General features: G+C 39.5%; 1 pseudogene; it reads right to left on the bottom strand.

The window, feature by feature from the left end:
• Nucleotides 1-9,330: 9,330 nt before the first annotated feature.
• LOC112854408 (glyceraldehyde-3-phosphate dehydrogenase pseudogene) lies at nucleotides 9,331-10,432 on the bottom strand (annotated as a pseudogene).
• Between the last annotated feature and the right edge of the window lie 5,093 nt (nucleotides 10,433-15,525).

Raw genomic sequence — 15,525 nt, 5'->3', positions numbered from 1 at the left:
CAAAGAAAAGTTCAGAACTGGATGGTTTCACTAGTGAGTTCTATGAAACATTTAAAGGAGAATTAAAACAAATGCTTTCCAAACTCTTACTCAAAAACAGAAGAAGAAACACTCTCAAAGTCATTTTTCTGAGGGTAGCATTACCCTGATAAAAAGCCAGACAAGGACACTATAAGAAGATTACAGGCCAATATTCTTGATGAATACAGATGCACAAATTCTCAACAAAATACTGGCAAAGCAAATTCGACAGCACATTGAGAATATTATACACCATGATCAAGCAGGATTCGTTCCCAGAATGCAAGGTTGGTTCAATATATGTGAATTAATAAATGTGATACATCACATTAATATTATGAAAGATTAAAATCATATGATCATCTCAATAGATGCAGAAAAAGTATTTGACAATTTAACATACTTTCATGATAAAAACTCTGAATAAAATTGGGCATAAAACAATGTTCCTCAATATAATAAAGGCCACATATGATAAGCCCACAGTTAACATCATACTCATTGGTTAAACACTAAAAGATTTTCCTCTAAGATCAGAAGCAAGACAAGGGTACCTATCCTCAGCACTCCTATTTAACATAGAATTAGAAATCCTGGCCAGAGCAATCTGGCAAGAAAAAAATAAATAAAAGGTATCCAAATGAGAAAGGAAGAAGTAAAATTATCTGCTTGCAGATGATATGATCTTATATATAGAAAACTCTAGAGGCTCTACCAAAAACTTTAGAACTAAAAAAAAATTCAGGAAAGTTACAGAATACACAGCATACAAAAATATGTTGCATTTCTGTACACCAACAACAAATTTTCTGAAAAAGGAGTAAATAAATCAATCCCTTTTATAATAGCATCAAAAACAATAAAATACTTATGAATAAATTTAAACCAAAAGGTGAAAAATTCGTACACTGAAAACTATAAGACATTGGTGAAAAAAATTGAAGAAGACACAAATGAATGAAATTATATCCCATAGTCAGGAATCATAAGAATGAATATTCTTTTCTTCCCTCTTGTTTTTTATTTTAGAGAAAGAGAGAGCATGGGTGGGGGAGAGGGGCAGAAAGGTAGAAAGAGAGAGAGAGAGAGTATCTTAAGTAGGCTTTATGCTAAGTGTGGAGTATGATGAGCGGCTCAATCCCATGACCCTGGGATCATCACCTGAGCCACAATCAAGAGTCAAATGCTTAACCAACTGAGCCACCCAGGAGCCCCAGAAGAATGAATATTCTTAAATGTCTATACCACCCAAAGCCATCTATAGGTTCAATGCAATTCCTATCAAGATTTTAATGGTATTTCTGTTTTCACAGAATTTAAAAAAAAAACTAAAGTTCATATGGAACCATGAAAGACCCTAAATAGTCAAAGCAACTTTGAGAAGAATAAACCTGGAGGCATCATACATCCTGATTTCAAACTATGTTACAAAGCTATGATAATTAAAATGGAATTTAATTATCCATTTTAATGGAATAGAATCGAGAGTTCAGAAATGAACCCATGCATATACAGTCAACTAATATTTGAAAACAGAAACCCATTTTTTTCAAAAGGGAAAAATACTTTCTTCAATAAATAATACCAAAAAAGAGAATATTTACATGCAACAAATGAAATTGGACCCCTATCTTAGAATACTCACAAAAATTAACTCAGAATGGATTAAAGACTTAAACATAAGACTTGAAACTCCTAGAAGAAAACATAGGGAAAAGCTCTTTGACATTGGTCTTGGCAACAATTTTTTGGATATGACACCAAAAGCACAAACAACAAAAACAAAAATAAACAAGTGGAATCACATCAAACTGAAAAGCTTCTATACAGGAAAAGAAACCATTAACAAAATGAAGCAACCTAAGAAATGAAGTTACACATTTACAAACCAAATATCTACTCAAGGGTTAATATCATACAATTCAATAGGAAAAATTTAAATCCAATTAATTTGACAAGTGGGCAAAGAACTCAGATATTTTTCCAATATACAAATGGCAACAGGTACATGAAAAGGTGTTCAACCTTACTAATCATCAAAGAAAAGCAAATCAAAACCACAGAGATATATCACCTCTGACCTGTAGAACGGCTGTTATCAAAAAGACAAGACATAACAAGTGCTGGCAAGGTTTTGGAGAAAAGGAAATTCTTATTAACTATTGGTGGTAATGTACATTAGTATAACCACTATAGAAAAAGTATGGAGGTTCCTTAGAAAATAAAAAATAAATTACCATATGATCCAGCAATCCCATTTCTGGGTCAACTGTACACCCATTGACTTCTAGAACTGCCTGTACCATTGTGGAGATTGCCCATGGAATTTCTAATCGTGGGTGCCATTTGTATAAATGTCAGACCTTTTTCAAACACTTATTTCCAAGGAAGGGGGTTATGCTTTTCAAACTTCAATATGCATATAAATCACCTTTTGATATTGTTAAAATGCAGATTATGATTCAGCAGATCCTGGTTGGGGCCTGAGATTTTGCATTTCTTTTTTTTTTTTTAATTTTTTTTAATGTTTATTTATTTTTGAGACATAGAGAGACAGAGCATGAACAGGGGAGGGTCAGAGAGAGAGGGAGACATAGAATCTGAAACAGACTCTGGGCTCCGAGCTGTCAGCACAGAGCCCGATGCGGGGCTCGAACCCACGGACCGCGAGATCATGACCTGGGCCGAAGTCAGACGCTCAACCGACTGAGCCACCCAGGCACCCCGATTTTGCATTTCTAAAAAACTTCAATATGATGTTGAGGCTGTAATCCCCTGCCCAGAGTTTGAAGTAGCAAATTAAAAGGGTATAACAATGATTCTCACATAGATTTCTAAGCATAACTGGAAAAATTCTACTGACTTTACTTAATAACCTCTTATGTATAAACTTACTTACAAATACCAAATGGTCAATTCCTGTCTACTGTCTTGGCCATTTTCCACAGGTCATAAAAAAGCAAAAAGCTAATAATCCAGGATAATTGTGTCTTTAGTTTGTATAGTCATGACACATGCAAGTTTAAAATGCAGATTCCCTGCACTACTATCCCTCAAGAATTTGGCTTCACGATGCCTGAAATTTGCATTTTTAATATGCAGTCCAGCTCATTCTGATAAAGGTGGCACTTGGACAATCTTTTGAGAAATACTAGGTAATTATGTTGGTATTGTTGCCTGATGTAGTAGAGTTAGGGTATAGACTACGCTACTGTAACAAAAATACTCCCAAAACACATGGCTTAAATTAGATGGCAATATCTCCCTCATCTGCCAGTCCAAAGAAAAATTCCAAGCTGGTGTGGCATCTCTGTACCATGATGCTAGCATGACCCAGATTCCTACTATCTGGTTGCTCTGACATCTCCTGGGATGTTGTTTCTAACTGCATTTTCAAATCTGAGTCACAACCACATCTGTAGTCCAGCCCATAGGAAGGGAGAAAGAGAAAAACTAGAGGGCAAGCTATTTTCTTTTTTGTTTCCTGGTTATTTGGTTTATATGTACTTTATTAAAGTATACTTTATGTACATTGAACTGCACATATTTAAGGTATGCAATTTCAAAAGTTTTGTAGTATTCATAACAACCAAAATGTCCATACATGGGTGAATGAATAGGCCATTTCTTTAAGCAATGGATGCACACAGTGCACACATTAAGCATCAATGAAAAGTGATAAACTAGTTGAAAGGCCACACCCAAGCTGCCAATGAGGCTGGGTAACATTATCTCAAACTGGGTACCTTGGGCAAAGCTGTATCTTCAGTACTGTGGAGGAGAGAAAAGACTTTGTGGGACAGCCAGAAACCCACAACTCCCAGCAAACCTTTTTATGCCTTAAGATTCAGAGCAGGCACGGGGTCCTGAATGGTTCAGTCAGTTAAGCAACCGACTCTTGATTTTGGCTCAGGTTTATGAGTTCTAGCCTAAAGTATAGTTCTGTGCTGACAGCAAGGAATGTGCTTGGGATTCTCTCTCTCCTTCTTTCTCTGCCCCTCCCCTGCTGGTGCACTTGCCCTCTCTCTCTCCCTCAAAAATAAATAAATATTTTAAAAAACAAAACAAAACTCAGAGCAGGTGTCTCCTCCAGGAGGCCTTTTCTGACTCTCCAAGCTGAATAAAGTGTCCCTTCTTTGCTCACTGAAACTCACTATTCATGATTCTCACTATACCTAGGGTGTTGAGTTAGTGACATGATTCCTTTGTTACTTCATCTATACGTTCCCTTTGGCATGTGTCTAGTTACTGTCTGTCAACAAATGACAATGGCAACCCAGTATTCTTATGAAGGTTGATAATTTCTTTTTTAATATTTTTTAAATTTTTTGATATTTAGTTTTGAGAGACAAAGAGTGAGAGGCCGAGGGGCAGAGAGACAGGGAGACACAGAATCCAAAGCAGGCTCCTGGCTATAATCTGTCAGCACAGAGCCAGATGCGGGGCTCAAACTCATGAACAGTGAGATCATGACCTGAGCCAAAGTCAGACGGTTAACCAACTGAGCCCCCCAGGCACTCCTCTTTTTTAATGTTAATAATACCAACCCCTTATTTAACAGGTGCCCACTTTGTACCAAACACCATTCAAGGTCCCTTAAATACATTACCTTTTCACCTCTTCACAAAATTTTTGTGAAGTAGGGATTATTATCCCTATTTTATTTATGAGGAAATGGAGGCTTGTAGGGCTTACAAAACTTGCCCCAGTGTCTCAGAGCTAATGGGAACCAGCAGCAGAACTTAACTGTCTGATCCAAAGTCTGCCCTCTTTCCACCTGAGCATGCCTCTTCTCCACTATCATTATTATGATGATCAATCTCCCTAAATATGCACACTATACACATTTGAAGGTGTTTTTGTTTTAGCATGTTTATATACGTTATTACTTGCCTTGGAAGGAAATGTTTCTTAGTCTCCTTTTCCATCTGCATGCCATAAAAAAATTATCTGTAAGGTATTGCTCATATAAACTAAGAGCTAACTTGATTTAAAACCAGAATCTCATTGTCCTGAAAGAGCCCAAATTATAATTCAAGATCTGGCTTATAGCCTATTTCACAGATGGAAAAATGGAGACACAAGGACACAAAATAATTGCTGGAGTCAAATAAGGCACTGCCTCAATCGGGCTCAGGCTTCCTTTTGGCAGGGAGGCAACATGTGTTTGGAAAGAGTATGGACCATGTAGCCCAACAATGCAAGATTCAAATATGGGCTCTGTCACTTGAATATGTGACCTCAGGCAAATTTTCTACCTTCTTTGAAGGTGTTTCCTCATTTGCAAATGAAATAAAGATACCTACCTTGTAGATGCGTTGTGACTATTGGAGATGAATAATGGAAGGTACCTAATATAGTGCCTGACAGAGTGAGTGCTAATTAAATGTTAGTTCTCTCTCTCTGTCACAGGCTAGCCTTTTCCTAGAGCACACATTGCTTTCTACAGGGCGATGGTCTTTTACCCTTCTTGACACCCACATAAATTTCACACTGGAAAAATCTAGAGCTGAATGCGCATGAAGCCAAGTCCATCCTAAAGGGTTTTTTTTTTTTTAATTTAAAGGAAGAAAAAGTAAAAAGTGCTGAGCCAATATTTCTACTATTCAATCATTAAATATTAATCGATGTCAATGCATTTGAGGAAGCCTTTAGCTGTGACAGGTGAGCTGAAAGTAGAAATTCTGATTTAACGAGGCCTTCCGGCCGCTTTGGCAAAATGTCAGGGTGCAGGGTGTGGTGGAGAATAATTAACTGATAAACAACCTCCCGAGAAAGATCAGGAACTAGGAAATTGAGGACAAAGACAAGGCTTCTCTTATTTTCTCCAAAACATTTTTTCTCATGGGATCTTTCAGTCCTTTCTGAATCAACCCTGATTCAGTACCCCCTAAGTCGGAATGCCCTTAACTGTTTTTGTTTAGACGGGGCTATGAAATGATTAGGCTGTTGAAATGATGAATCAGGGAGCACTGCAGGATTTTTCACAGTCTCTCTGAACAATGCCCCATATCACATTTACACTGACAGGCTGTATTTTTATATTTGACATGTGAGAGGAACATGGAAAATAACACACTGACAGCGCCTTAGATACCAGTCATACATCTTCCTAACACAGATTGATGGGTGGAAAAGAATATTATTTAGTGAGCCCTTCTTAAGCTCTCCAAGGAAAATATATAGATCCACCAGTGGATTGACTTGAAACTCATATTAACATTCCTTACGAGCAAGAAACAGAAAAACAACCACCATCCATTTCTGCACCACCAAACAGATCAGAAAAATTAGCAGAAACCAATGCAGTACTTGTACATTTCTCACTGATGGGTCATGCTTTGTTCCTCCCCAGCCCAGCAATCTGACTAGGTGGAATTTCTCCATCGAGGCACATTGGTCTTTCTCAATTTCAAACCAAAGGTGAAAGATAAGCTGGTAGGAAAATTGAAGCCACAGCTTTAGCTGCTCAGGGAACCAACCTGAAACAGAAAAAAAAAAAAACTGAGAAGGACTATCCCAGGCTAACTGCATGCCTATGGAGAGACCATAGAACTATGTGGGAGTATGGCTGCTACATTCTAGGAGATGTAGAATAAGAAAAAGAAGGAAAAGAAGAAAGTATGCCCTTTATAGTGGATGCTGTACTCTCCCTCCAGGAAGGCAAGATTTATTCCCACAGTTGCTGGGAATACTGTTGGTGACCACACTCTCAGACGCCAGCCTTCTTCCAGAAGACCCTCTGCTAAAGAGAGCTGTCTCACCAGACAGTAGGCTGTCTCATGGAGCTGCCCAAATCCAGGGACTGGTCAGTACAGAAATATAAGGGCCTGGCCTCTGATCCCCAAAAGGAACAACTATGGAAGGTCGGTTGTCCCAGCTTCAGAGCCCCAAGAGTTAGCTAAGATCTGCATTAGGACTACATCACAGTCTAAACTCATCCTACGTCCAATCCTGCTTCCTTCCATTTGCTTATGCAGGTGTCAGTCCCATGAATATTCCATAATTCCCTACATGCTAATCTCCATCTCAGAGTCTGTTTCCAGGAATACCCAAACTGCAATACTCCCTTCATTTCCCACTTCAATAATGTACCATGTAATTTAAATATCCCAATGAATAAAATCCTATGATTCTTTCAGAAATGTGTATGTATAATCAACCAAATCATTTTGAAACCCAAGTCACAGTCATTCCAATTCTCACGGTGGAAAATAAAAACAGAGAAAGACGGGCACCTGGATGGCTCAGTTAGCTGAGCATCCAACTCTTGATTTCGGCACAGGTCATGATCCCAGGGTTGGGATCAAGCCCTGCATCCAGCTCCACACTGAATGTGGAGCCTGCTTGGGATTCTGTCTCTACCTCTCTCTCTGCCTCTCCCCAATGTTCTCTTTCTCTCTCTCTGTTTCTAAATAAATAAGTAAATAAATAAATAACCAGAACAAATCAGAGAAAGATAAGCACCATCTTGTGGAAGGACCTGCCACTCTAAGTTTCAAGTTTCTCTCTTTGTTTTTCATGTGTTTGTTTCTTTTTCATTCTATGTTTAAATGGCAAAAGCAGGTAAAGAAAAACATCCAGAAATTCTAATACCAAAACAGAAATAGGTGAGAGAGATCTTTTTCCTGTTGTAGATGATACTAAAAAGCCAAGAAGCAGGGATCTGGATCACTGATTCTTAGGATCGCAGAGTACCTGACACTCCAGTTTCTAAGAGCAAACAATGGGATATGAAGACTTTCACTGAGCAGTTTACTGATTTTGAAGCGAAGGCAAAGGGAACCAGACACATGTTTAGAATCTCACGGCAAGTTTTTAGCATTTGGCTCCAACTAAGAGCACTGAGTCATTGGCTGCCCCAGGGCTTCGTCTACTTTTCCTCATTTTTTTCCTGCCCTTCTCTGTTCTCCATTTGCTTCCTTTGCTCTTGCTTCTTCCTCTTTGGTTCTCTTTCCCATTTCCTCTCCCTCCCACTTCGCTGGACATTTTTATTGACTGGAGCTTCAATAGTAGTTGCATCACACAGATTGCTTTTTCTGTAGTAAAGCCCTGATTTGGAAGGGAAAAAGAAGAACTTTTCATCTCTGTGTGCAAATGTGATTCAAATATGGTGAACTAATTTATTCTGTAAAACTTAATTAAAACCAATAAAAAAAGGAGACAACTCTGGAGGGAGCAGTAACTCCCTTGGCAGGACTTGGGTGAGACTTCATTCAGTTGGGAATTTTTAAATCTTAGCATTTGATTTGGCCCCATGATTTTCAGAGAACTTGGTTTGGTTTTATGTGCTACTAAAGTGCTTTTACATATTTAATGGTTTACTCCAATTGGGTAAAAGTTTTGTTAGGTTTTCTCTAAAGTTTCCCACAGGAAAGCCTTGGTTTTTTATTTGTGACTGGAATATTTTGTGACTTTAGAAATTATCAGGAAATTTTTTTTAAAAAAATTCTACTTTTGAAGTTTTCCAGATGCACACAAGTGTATTTTCACATATCTTACATTACATACCTCGTTGTGAAGTGATGTTGTCTGAAAGTATGAATAAACAATGTCAGAGTGGAACTTGCAGGAATAGTGACTTCATGCTGAGATTCCCATTACATGTTAAGCTTCTTGATTGTAGAACTCCATCTCCAACACTTTTTAAACGACCTACACCAAACAGAGAAATAGAGTACACATGGATGGAGAGAAGGAGGGAAGAAGGGAAGGAAGGAAGGAAGGAAGGAAGGAAGGAAGGAAGGAAGGAAGGAAGGAATCCATCAATTCCAAAGTGTTGGGATACATTTACCTATATTCTCCCTGCTGGAATCAGAATTAAAGGGAGGGCAAGAGCTGCTCAGAGCACTAGCCCCATCTAAGAATAGAGGAAGACTTCTAAGTATGGAATCCCAATGAAATCTCATACCCGGCACCAAACTTTGCCAAGGTGGGTGCTCAGTAAACCTTGGATAAATTGAATTGTTACACCCTTTTGATCAAAGTTTGCCTCAAGGGCACTACAAAAGGAGTGCCAATGGTGATTATTTCCAGTATTTTGTTATGAAAATTTCCAACATATAGAAAAATTTTTATAATTTTTCATGGAACACCCCTGTACCTATAACCTAGATTCTACCATTAATTAACATTTCACTCTACTTATCACAACTCTATCTATCCATCTCTATATTCATCCAATACTCATATTATTTTTTTGTCTGGGTATAGTATACTTATAGATGGTACATGACAAGTAGGGCTCCCCAAGCCCCTCCCCTTCTTCAGGGGGTCTGTGATGGAAACTGTGTAGAGGTTGGGGGATTCTCAGTATGTTGGGGGGGTGAGTTGGGGCAAAGATTCTCCAGCAGCTGAGGCACTGTCTCTTCCTCTTTCGCTCCCTCGGGCTGGTGGTCCAGGGGACTCATACTCCTTGGAGACCATGTGGACCATAAGGTCCACCACCCAGTTGCTGTAGCCAAATTCATTGTCATAATAGGAAATTTGCTTGACAAAGTGGTCATTGAGAGCAAAGCCTGCTCCAGCATCAAAAGTGTAAGAGTGGGTATCAATGTTAAAGTCACAGGAGACAAAGTGGTCCTCAGTGTTACCCAGGGTGCACTTGAGGGGGCCCTCTAATGCCTGTTTCACCACCTTCTTGAATGTCATTGTACTTGTCAGTTTTCTTTAGGCTGCAGATCATACCTACAATTGACACATTGGGAATCGGGACACAGAAGGCCATGCCAGTGGGCTTCCTATTTAGCTCAGGGATGACCTTGCCTACAGCCTTGGCAGCACCAGAAGAAGTAGGGAGAATGTTCTGGGTAGCTCCTTGGCCATGGTGACACAGCTTCCCAGAGAGGTCGTCCATGGTCTCCTGGGTGGCAGTGATGGCATAGACCGTGGTCATGTGTCCCTCCACGATGCCAAAGTTGTCATGGATGACCTTGGCCAGAGGGGCCAAGCAGTTGGTGTTGCAAGAGGTATTGCCAACAATCTTGAGAGAGTTGTAATACTTCTCATAGTTCATGACCATCACAAACATGGGGGTACCAGAAGAATGAGTGGAGATGATAACCCTTCAAGTGAGCCCCAGCCTCCTCCATGGTGGTGAAGACCCGAGTGGACTCCACAACATACTCAGCACCAGCATCACCCATTTGATGTTGGTGGGCTCTTTCTTCTGGAAGATGGAGATAGGCTTTCCATTGATGACAAGTTTCCCATTCTCAACCTTGACTGTACCATTTAATTTGCTGTGGGTAGGATCACACTGGAACATGTAGACCATGTAGGTGAGGTCAATGAAAGGGTCATTGATGGCAACAATATCCACTTTTCCAGAGTTAAAAGCATCCATGGTAATTAGGTGCCCAATACAGCCAAATCTGTTTACTCTAACTTTCACCATCGTGTCTTGGGGACACAGCTGGCACTACACCAGAAGATGTGATTGTTGAACAGGGAGAAGCAGAGAGGTAACTCATATTATTTTTATGCATTTCAAATTAAATTGCAGGCATTGGTATCCTTCTCCATAAATACTTTAGTACACATATCATAGAATTCAATATTTGTTTCCAGTCTTTTCCTTTGAAATAAAATGATCATTCACTAAAGTTTGACAATTGCAAACACTTGTGTAACACAAATCCTAATCAGGATTGCCATCACTCCCAGAAAATTTAGCAGTAGAGATTTGAGAGCCTTTGAAAAAATATCTTTACCTCTTTATTCAGAAAGAGAGTAAGAATAACTTAAAGAGTTTAAAATTTGATAGGAACTGTCCACCATCACAAACTGCCTCAGATCTCACACTATTAAAGAGTTGCTTTCTTCTATTTGTTTTAGCAAAATCCAAACTCCAAATGCATAGTTGATGGCAAGGGAGAGATTTATGTGTATGTACAACATTAGCTGAAGGTCCAGTGAGTTGGCAAACAGGCAGGAGAGAATAAAGCAAAATTAGAATCATATTTTCTTGTGTGGATTAAAAAAATAATGTATACAAATAATTTTTGTCAGAATAACAGGTATGCTTTGGGTCGTAATACATGTAAGTATGTTTTCTTTGTACCGGATTTTCTGGGGATATCACCTTTATGCAGAAAAACACAACAACCAAGGAACCCTCTGAGAAGTTGTACGTGTTGCCAAGTTGAATCCAGTGCCAAGCTAAATCCCTACCACATGGTACATATAAGTTGAATCTCTTCCAAATGCAGGGCTCCTTCTTAAGTAGCTGTGTTGACTAATTACTTTCATCAGTATAATTGCACCTAAGAAAAGGGTACAATTATGTCTACCTAGTAGAATGTTGACATCGTTTAATGAAGAATTAATGCATGTGGTGACAAACTATGTATTTAGAGAGGAAATAAAGCACTTACCAACAATCTGTTTCCAAGAAAGAATTTGTAAGCATGTCTGTTATGCTTTTAGGTACTCAGAATGAAACTAATAGGCATTTCTACAGCACACAAGACTCAGCCTCTACCTAAGTCCGTGCATGCCAATGAATTGACATCCACCAGGCACTAGTGGGTTCTATGTCATGGTTGAGAGTCAGTGTAGCATGAATATTAGGCTCAGGTAGTGCCCACTCACACCACCACATTTCAAAGTGACCTTTCCAGTCACTGTTACACATAAATAGTAAACCCACAGCATCCTTCTTTGTGAGAGTGGCAAATTTTCTAAAACTGCAATGCAAGGGATTATAGTTAAAACCTCCATTGTATTGACTGCGACTAGAATAGTCACGATGAAAAAGAGCCCTAAAATTCATTCCTTCGTATACTTGCTGAACACATACTGATCAGTCAACTATTATATGGAAGGTGCTATGCCAATTACTACATAACAACCCAAATGGAATATAAATTCAAGAGGCTTATAACTCCAAAAGGAGTAATAGCTCCAAAAGGACCATTCAATCATTTATTCAACATATCTCTACTGGAACTGTGGTGAACTCTGTGGTCCACTGCCCAAATAGTCCTCAGTCCCAAATAGACTGAGGCACCCATTTCTCCAGCTGCCAAGAGTACAGACTGCTGATAATTCATAACTGAATTCCTCCCCAGGAATTGCTCTAGGTGAAAAGAATACACATCCTTCTTCCTGGACGCATCTGCATCCAGTGACTGATGGTGCTGGAGTACAAAGTCTCTTGACTCAACTAGGACAACTGTGAAGAACATGACAGCTCCAGATCTCAGCTGAGGCCTCTCCTGCAACTACATCACAATTCAACTTCTTCCTTTGCGCGGTCCTGCGACTCTCACTCATCAAAGGTGTTGGTACTAAAAGCACTCCTCAATTAACCTTCTGCATGGAAACCTCACAGCCTTAGTCACCTGAGGAAGTCAACCTGGGACAGTTCCTGCCAAAAATGATTCTAGGAAGGCAACCACAAGATGGAATTTATGAGCTGGATCACCTAGTTCCTAAATGAGAATTCTATCACTAGTGTGCAGTTATGGTGCAACTATTTTAAAAATCCACTAATGGAGAACTGAGGTAAAAATGAAAGTCCAAGGGTAAAATACTACCAACATGAGATGGTATGAGACCTTAAGGGCCTCTTCAATAATACAAAAAAGATTCTCATCTCCTGCAAACAGAGGACAGAAAATCTGTAGATTGGACCCAGGCAGAGAAACAGAGAAGGTTGAATTCTCTGCACCAGCAGGTCTTTTATAGTACAGGCAGGATTCTGATTAGGAAGGAGTGGGACATGGAGACTTGAAATGAAAACATGTTGGTTGATGCACTAGAAAATCTTGAATCTTTGTATATATTCAGACTCCCCTGAATCCTCTATCTATTCAGAAGTGGTCCACTCCTCTCTTTAAAGGCTTGCACTCCCCACTCCACTTTTGCTTGAAGATGGCACAGAAGTTTTTGCCTTGCAAAATAACACACATCCTTTTGTGATCTGCCCTAGGTCAGATCTCCTGGCCACCAGGTCATGGGGAAAGTTATAACAACCCATCTTGGGTAGTTCTGAGCCTGCTAAAATATGTTAAAAACTATATATCAAAGAAGCTGCACTACCTAGCCAACATTTCCCAGCAAGAGCCAGGAGAGTTTCCATGAGATTACATCCTGAGTATGCTGTATCAAGGAGAACAGAATGTGAAGTTGGAAATGAATGAGTTCATCAATATGTGAGCACTCTACTGTGATCCAAGGTTTACATCCCATCAAGAATCCCAGGAAACAGTGCTAATATGCTGTTAGGATGGTTCTTGGAAGCTTGGACAAAGCAATAGCCTACACCTAATGAAGTAGAAATGGGACAGATGGTTAAGACAGTAATCAAAAGATTCAGAGAAGTGAGGCTATTAGATTATACATAAGGCCAGAAAACCCACCCATCCACAATGTTTTAAGAAAGGGCTTACAGGACAGTCCATTGACCAGAGTGTTAAGTAATGTGCCAGTAAGAGGGGCACTAACATCATTAAGAAGCTCAATGGCAGTTGTCTGTGGTCATCCAGGGCAATAAGAGATCCTGCTAAAGAACTAGGTTCCCTGATAACCATGGATATGACAGGATCCCCAAATAAAAGAATCCAGACAACTGAAACCACTGAAAAGAATCTACTTCACTGAAAAAGAGAGGTAAGCACAATTATAGTAAATAGTAATGGGTAATGAAGTATGACTTGTGAAGAACCATGGAGATGGTTAAGAAAACATGGCGCTCCAAGTGTCATGATAAATGGGCAGCCTATGAAAGTATTTCTCAAGTTATACAATTAAATGAAATTAAAGATGAATGATCAAGAGACTGGGGGTGGATACCTCAATAAAAATTCCAATATTCAGATCTTGTCCAATATTGAGACATGAGCCATCCTCAGACCTGGAATACACTGACTGATGGAAACGTCATCCTAGGAAAAAGAATTCCATGACTCCATTAAAAGTTACTTGCTAATGATTCTTCCATAAGGGACCTCTGTCCATTTACCCAAATAACTTTACACTTGAGAAAAAGAAATATCTGAATATTTGAATGAGAACTATAGGACCCAGAGTCCTAATTAACATTTATATCAAAACATCAGCATAGGCCTCTATTATAGTAGGGCTATATGGGTACATACAATAAATGGAGCTCTGGTCCACACCCTGCTTACTGTGGGTCCACTGGGGTCCATGGACCTACTCCATCATCATTTCCCCAGTCTTTGAATGTATAATTGGAATAAATATACTTGGTAGTTGTTAGAACTCATACAAAGCTTCTTTAGTTTGTAGGTTAAGAGCTATTATAGTGGGAAAAGCCAAATGGAAAACTAAGAAACTGTCTTCTCATTCCCCTCCCCAAATAAGACTGTATTCTAGGACATCCTCTCCAAAGTAAATGACAAATTATAGCATCTCATAACCCCTATCACTGTGAAGAAAGCACAATGTTTGGTAGGCCTAAAAGGGCTCTGGATGCAGCATATTCCACATGTGTAAACACGGCTTCCACCCACTTACTGAGAGACATGGAAGACTTACAGGTTTGAATGGATCCCAGAGAAGGAAAGAGATCTGCAACAGGTCCGAAGTACAGTACAAGTAGCCTTTCTACTTGGGGCATCAGACCTAGTAGACCTTTGGTATTAGAGGTATCTGTGTTGACAACAGATGTGTAGTTTATAGTGAGCTCTAATAGGAGAATGATAATACAGACTTCTAGGTCTATATTTGTAGCAAGTCTCATTCTAACTACTGCAGAGATTTCTAGACCTCTTAAAAAGATCTCCCACATATGCTACTTATTCCTAGCATCAGACCTTGGAACATCAATTGATCATGTGGCCAGAGCTTCCCATCAGGAGCTGGGTTTCTAGACCCACCAAATCATAAGGTTCAAAGGACTCAGCACCAATCCATCATAAGAAGAAAATGCTACTATTGGTATCTAGCATGAGAAAGTCCAGAAGGCACAAGTAAGCTAGATAAGCAGGTGGTCAGACTCCCATGCCATCCTCCACTATTTTACCAGTATTCCTCCTTATATATATGGCCCCATGGTAGGGGTGGGGAGGGAATGGAGGATGGCATATGACCTGGTGACAAAGAAAGAAAAAGGCCTAGTGGGTTCTACTCAATGAGACATCACAAGCTTCCTTGAACGTCTCACCTCCTCTCTTAATTGGTAGTCTAAGAAACTGATTATCTTGGAACTGTGGTGCCAAACGCCACCTGGTGTTTATTTTTTTTTTTTCCCCATCAATATTTACTTTATTTTTTTTTTATATATGAAATTTATTGTCAAATTGGTTTCCATACAACACCCAGTGCTCATCCCAAAAGGTGCCCTCCTCAGTACCCATCACCCACCCTCTCCTCCCTCCCACCCCCCATCAACCCTTAGTTTGTTCTCAGTTCTCAACAGTCTCTTATGCTTTGGCTCTCTCCCACTCTAACCTCTTTTTTTTTTTTTTTGTTCCCCTCCCCCATGGGTTTCCCCCAAGTTTCTCAGGATCCACATAAGAGTGAAACCATATGGTA

Source organism: Puma concolor, chromosome D2 (assembly GCF_028749965.1).
Source record: "Puma concolor isolate L17-30 chromosome D2, mPumCon1.1.hap2, whole genome shotgun sequence".
NCBI lineage: Eukaryota > Metazoa > Chordata > Mammalia > Carnivora > Felidae > Puma > Puma concolor.
This window is presented reverse-complemented; position numbering and strand designations above follow the sequence as displayed.